The sequence below is a fragment of the Pteropus alecto genome, unplaced genomic scaffold (genome assembly GCF_000325575.1).
Source record: "Pteropus alecto unplaced genomic scaffold, ASM32557v1 scaffold98, whole genome shotgun sequence".
Lineage (NCBI taxonomy): Eukaryota > Metazoa > Chordata > Mammalia > Chiroptera > Pteropodidae > Pteropus > Pteropus alecto.
In genome coordinates, this window is record NW_006443570.1 from 6,402,174 (window position 1) to 6,409,123 (window position 6,950).

General features: G+C 39.0%; 1 pseudogene; it reads right to left on the bottom strand.

The window, feature by feature from the left end:
- Nucleotides 1-6,481: 6,481 nt before the first annotated feature.
- LOC112473344 lies at nt 6,482-6,600 on the bottom strand (annotated as a pseudogene).
- Nucleotides 6,601-6,950: the final 350 nt, after the last annotated feature.

A 6,950-nucleotide genomic window follows, 5' to 3' on the forward strand; every position in this document is an offset into this window, starting at 1 on the left:
GAGTGATGTATGTGAGAGAGACCCGAATGGCCATTGTTGGCTTTGAAGATAAAAGGGACTGTGAGCCAAGGAATATGAGTAGTCTTTAGAAGCTGGAAAGGGCAAAAGAAAAAATGATCCCCTAGAGCCTTTGGAAAAAAATCTTGATTTTAGCCTGAAGAGACTCTTTTCAGACTCTGACCTCCAAAACTGCAAGATAATAAAATCTGCATTCTTTCAAGCCACTAAATTGACAGTAATTTATTGCAGCAGCAGTAGAAAATGAATACTCTATCTTTTCAGGCAAGCTATGTGCTTTCTGGTGGTTTGGCCCAGGCTGAAAGGTAAACAGGGTAACATGGATTTCAGAATGAATGTTTCCAAAAAGACAGGTACACAGGCAATTTATTATAAATTGTCTCAATCCAATGATTGCCCCAGCTACCCACTCCCATTCTGAAGTGAGAAAACTTTTACTTTTCATTGTTCTCCATTAAATACCACATTTCAGTATTTAGTATCAAGTACCCTACCATAATTTTCCATATTTTCCTCGTGGACTTCTTTTGTTTTTAACTTCCAGTATTATGCTTTTATCTGACAAAAGAGTTTTTAAACAATTTAAAAAAACCCTCGAGTTACAGAAACATAGAATAGTAATGGGGGTTTTTACAACTTTTTATGTCCTTAAATAATGTGCCCCTTTTTATCAACTGAAATGTGATGTGACCGGATACTATATAAAACAGAATGATGGCAAGTTGTTCAGGTGGAGGTGATTGCTGATGGGGGGATGACAGGATCCCCAGTGTTCAACCTCATTCTCTGTCGCACCTGAAGCATCTCACTGGAGCCCCAGAGAAAACATTGTTCTAGATTTGAACTTTCAATTTTACAGATGGGCAAACTGTGGCCCAGAGAGGGAACATGGTCAGCTTAAGGGCACATGGCAAGTTAACAGCGTAATAGAGACTTAAGCCTGGGCCTCTGGCCCTGGATCTCAGACTGTGTTCTTTTCACACTACTACATCAGCCTAAACCCCAATTCTTATTTTGTTTGGTTGTTTTTCTCATGGATAAGGTGAGAGATACAGGCATTCTTTGGTGGGTGGGTGGAAGAATATTTTTCATCTAGGAAGTTCAGACTCAGACACGTATCAGCTGCTAAAATAATCTCTTCATTCTGCTACAGTCATAGGCGAGGAAATCATAGGCGAGTCTCGACTCAGAAAGGTTAAGTGACACCTTCTATCCATTTGCAGCTCAGAACTCAATCAGCAAATATTTCTTCCCATTCAAGGCAATGAAAACCCTCTTCCATTGTCACAGTGTGGGGACTGTCAAAAAAGAGTCAGAGAAACAAATATGAAGATTTCTCATTGATAAAAACACAGCCAACATTTTGGGCTTGTCAAATTACATCTAAACAAAGACTTGCCTTGCATAGAAATTGGTTTAAAATGACTAAATCCTTAGAGACTCCTCTTTGAGCAGGGGAAATTAGTTATTAGGGCCTGTGTTAAGAGGCCACCTTAGAAAATGATGGAGAAGATCTCCAAAACCTGAAAGAAGATGGATCCATCCCAGGCTAACACTGAGAGTTATCACCGGTCCTTCCTGGGAAAGAAGCATAGACTGGTACCAGATTCATGTCTCCTTCCAGTTCACTTGATACACATATAAGTAGTAAGTAGTTCTTATTCTAGTAGTTCTTATTCTTGAATCATTCTTTATAAATCTACCCTAGGCACTGCTATGTGTCAGGGTTAATACTCAGCTGGTACACACCTATATGGCTTACCAGTAGGCATCTGATCTAATTGGTCAGGACCCGTGCCATAGCTATCATTAAATATTTTGAATATTGCCCCGGATATAAATACCAGAGTCAGTCAAGATTCTGGTGCCTATAGTGTGCCAAGCTAGGCAAGCATGATCAGTTATAGAATTTCTTAGTAAAATTTATTTTTATATGGATGTTCTAATAAGCGATAGAGCCAGAATTCAAAGCCCTTTCTAACTGGCTTCTGCGGCATTTCAAGTGATGAAAAGCATTTTTCAATTTGATGGGTTTCATCTGCATTTTATTAGTCTATTTCTGGGGAAAAAAAATACCATTTGTACATCATTTTGCTTGCAGACTTGTCTTTATTATTCCTTTCCCCACCTCACGTGGTGGGTGCAGGATTTGATTTTCCTCTCGGCTCTTGGCACATTTCTCATCCTCTCTCAGAGCAATTTACCCTCCATGACAGTCCATCTGTCTCTCCTGCCCCACTTATAAATACTCTACCTTTTCCAATTTCACTTATTTCCTTTTGAATATCATCTACCTAGTCTTCCCTGACCTTTCTAGCTCTTCAGATATCCCATTGTTCCTTATCCACACTGTTTGATTGGTTGGAATCCTGCAGATTATTCTGAAAGCATTTCTCTCATAACTTGACCTGTCACAGTCACTAAACTGTCTCATTGACTTTTGGTTGTAGTTTAATAGTTTGTGTTTTTCTCTTATTAGAAGGTGGGGGTGGGGGAAACCACAAACATTAACTATGCAGGCATTGTCTGAATGTTACCAGCTGAGAGATGATGTGTGTGTATGTGTGTATCTCTCCTGCTTGTGCCTCCTAGAGTTGGATGGAGGGACCATGTGGCCTTCAGTGGCCACCTCTGAAGCTTGTGGGTGTTCCTTGATGGGCTGATGGTCATTGTTGATGAGCATCGCCAAGGGGAGATGTATACTTATACTTTTATATCAGGGGTCAGCAAACTTTTTCTGTAAAAACCACATAATAAAAATTTCAGCTTCTCAGGCCATAAAGTCTGTTTGGCATCTACTCAACTCTGCTGTTGCAGTGCATGTCTGTGTCCCAATAAAACTTTATTTACAAAACTGGCAGTGGGCTGGATTAAGCCTGGGGATCTTAGTTTGTTAACCTTTGTTTTGGAGTAATTTTGCCTTCTAGCTTCTTACCATGCCTTGCATATTTGTGCATTTGTTATTTACCTAAAAGTGCCTTTTCAGAAGTGAGCTAGCATTCTACCCTGTGACACTCTCAGATATCACTTTGTGAGGGAGACAGTGGCAGGGAAATGGGAGTTCGTTCCAAAAAGACATGTGCTGTTCTGGGCATTGACAGAGGGGCATTTATTCAGGCTTGCTGCAGGAAGTTGGCCCTGTTGTAGGTTGTAGGTAACCAGAGCTGGGAGATTGAAGATTTAGCTTTGACTCTCAATATTTTGCTCAGGAGCTGGGTGAACTTGGGAAAGTCACTTCATGTCTTTGGATTTCAATGTTCTTATCTGCAAAATGAGATGATTATTATTATTAAATTTAACATTCTATACCATGTATTTTATCTCTCTAATTGTCAATTGCCAGTTGGTAGAAAGATTTATAACTTAAGGGAACTGTTATCATTTAATATCTAAAGGATAATGTGATATATAAATAATGAAGTCCTCGTGTAACAGAAAATTCAAATAAAGGGATTGTCATATAGGTATTTATTTTTCTCTCAATCAGTTGTCTGGAGCTGCTTTGGTAGCTAAAGTGTCAACAGGGACTTAGGCTCCTGCTATCTTTCTGTCCCACTTGTCGCAGTATATGACTTTCATCTTCAAAATCTCTTCACGGTGTCAGTGTGGCCATGGTGGCTCCACCCATCATATGCACATTCCAAGCACCAAATCAGAGGAAGGGCTAAAAGCAAAAGGGAAGTCCTATAATAACTTCTTGGAAACTCTATCAAATGACTTCCATTTATGTGCAACTAGCTACCCCCATCTTCAGGAAATGCAGCGTTTGAGCTTGGCACATTATTGTTCTCAATAATATGTAGGATAAAAAGGAAGAACAGATATTAGGAAGGCAGGTGACAGTTTATGCCACATACAGATTTAGATAATGGCTTAAGGCAAGAGGAGATAGGTGACCCAAACCACACCTATGATACAGCATTTCTACCTCACCTTTGACATTTTTTTTTTTAAATAATGAAACAAGTGAGTTTATATAATGAGTAGTTAAACCATATTATGATACGTTTCATTAACAAAGAATTCTATAAATGATTTTATTTCTCTTAGTTTTCCTTACTATAATCTTAACTGATCTTGGCTGGTATCCATATCAGGAGTAACAATAACAATAACAATAATAATAATAAACCCAAAAAACTAACAGTGGGTCTCTATCAGCCCTGTCCAATTAGAACAGATACCAGTTGATAAAACATTGGAGTATACCAGTTGCTCCAAAGTAATACATGGGAAGGGTTTGTGAAGACTGGAGCCTCATTCTTGAATAAGAATCATTTACCATACACACTTGACAGAAATGAATAGAAAAGATACATAGGTATCTGTCTATAACTCCTCCTCTGGAAGGGGCTGGTGATAACTGTCAGTTCTGGCCTAAGGTGGACCCTTCTATAGGTTTTAGGGATCATCTATGTTTTCCACATTGGCTTCTTACTGTAGGCTCTAAGAACAAATTGTACTTGTTCAAAGAGAAATGTTAAGGATTTAGTCATTTTTTCATTGATTTCCACGGAAGGCAACCCTTTAATGAAATCTAACGAGCACAAATGTTGTCTCTCTGTGTTCCTGTCAGTGAGAAGTCCTCATATTTTTAATTTTGACTTTTTTTCCACCAGAATGCTCAGGTTGGTGGCAATAGTCCCCATACTGTGCAAAAGGAAGGAGGCTGTTATTGCCTTGAATGAGAAGAGACACTTGCTGATTGAGATCTGAGCTGAAAGTGGATTCCCCCATATGCTGCATGCATGCGATGAAAACTGTATAATATTATACTTCCTGTGCAATTCCATTAAACAACCTCATCCTCCACCTACTCCCAGCAGTGGTAGCTCTAGTATTGCTGTCTAATTTTGCACAATATTGTGTGGGTGACTTTGCTTGGTTAGACAAGACAGCCCTCCAAATAATATTTTATATATATAAATTATATATTTTTTATAAAATGTTATTGAGGGGACTTTCCTGTATATATATATATATATATATATATAAATATATAAATATATAAATAAATATGTATATAACATAGGAGCGTTTTCAGCCTTCTCCAGACCACCAAAATAAATCCTACACTTTCCTGCTTAATTTTTGATTTTTTTTCTGGAGAATCAAGTAAGCAGAATTTGTGGTAAGGAGAAAAGGGGGAGAGAGAAAAAAATCAGTGCTGGGCCAGGTGATGGTGCTCCAGCTGTGGCTAGGTGTAGAAAGAGAGTTCTTTTTTAAAGTCTTTCTGGACTACATGTTTGGATCCCATTTATGCTTTTTGAGTAATTCAGGTAAATGATTTTTTTTTTTTATTACTTTTGGTTGTTGAATTCTCTTTGTGGCTATGATCTCCCCATGAATAAACTCTGAGGAACTCATTTTTATTAAAGCAATGCATGTCCTTTGTAGAAAACTTACTGGAAGTGGTAACTGTCAGCTTTTTAAGACGTTGCTGTTTATGAGTTGCATCTTCCTTGTTTGGAAGCAAGCTGACTTGGAGCAAATCTCTTTCTCAGGGAAGAGTAACTTAACCTGCTTTGAAGGTTATACAAATGGAAGATTTAGTGGCTACTTTTCATCTTTTGTAAAGAATACAAGAGGGCCTTTTGTCACCTGAAGAGGCTGCCCCTTAGGGATCCCCTTTGATATGCTTGGCTGGTGCTTTGGAGAAGGTGAGTTCATTTGCATAGGGGCCAAGGAGCCATTGGGAGGAAGGGGATCAAGGCTCTAGGTGCTTCCTTTTGAGATTCAAAGTTGGTGGACACTCCCAGATGTGTTGCAGTGGTCCCCAGGGAGATGCACTGATTGGAAAAACAGCCAGACCTCCAAGAGGCACTCTTGAGAGATGGGAGTCTGATTAGTGACCGGAGCCCAGACCCACACGTGGAGTACCCCAGGAGAGGTTCTGTGAAGAGAGAAGATTGACCTTCCTCAAAGAATGTCCTTGGCTAGGTTGAGGATCCGGGTCAGGGAGAAGACCAACGAGGAAGCATAAAGCTGTGCAGGCCCGAGTTTTAGCATCAGGTACAATGCAAACTGACCAGTGCTCGCGGGGCGTCTCCTCTTTCTCTGCCTCACAGTTGGAAACAGAACTCTGTAAGTCTGAAGATTCTTGGACCATGTAGGAAGGTCAAGCCTAGGAATGTGAAAATAAACATTTTGCTAATATGGAAATCTTTGTGATGAACTGATGTGTAACAATATTCATTCCCTGACTGTCAGGGTGGTTCATACCCAGGTACATTAGAAAATACAAATAAACTAAAATAGGAGAAAATTCATAAGACCCCTGATAATTATTATAATGCCTCAGCATATGTTGTCTTCTAGATTTTTTTCTGTCATAATTATACATGATAGGGCATATTGTTTTTATTTTTATTTATTTTTAATTTTTCAGGTGATGCAACCCTTGGTTGACCTCACAGATTGCAAGGACCTTATTAGCTTATAATCTCTTATTTTTTATTTTTTATACCTACAGCACCTTGTCTTCCTAGGTGGTCTCCCATCCAAGTGCTAACCAGGCCCGACCCTGCTTAGCTTCTGAGATCAGACTGGATCGGGCTTGTTAAGGGTGGCATGGCCATAGACAGGGCATATTGTTTTAAATTAGCTATTTATTACTTAATAATATATTTTAAATACTCTTCTTGTCTATGACTATTCATCTTTTATAATAGCTGAAAATATCCTGGAATTTTTAGGTACAGTATATTTTACATGCTGAATGTGTAGTCATGCTTTTTACTCTGTAAAGACCATTTCATGACATTACATTACCTACCCTCCTAGCTGTAGACCTGACTTTGGTTGGAGGTGAGATTAGTAGTGGGTAGTGGGTGATACAGAATAACGGGTCAGAGTAGTAGAATTCAGATTCAGGCACACTTTGGCATTATTTTCAAATGTGCCATTTACAAGCCATATGATTTTAGGGAATT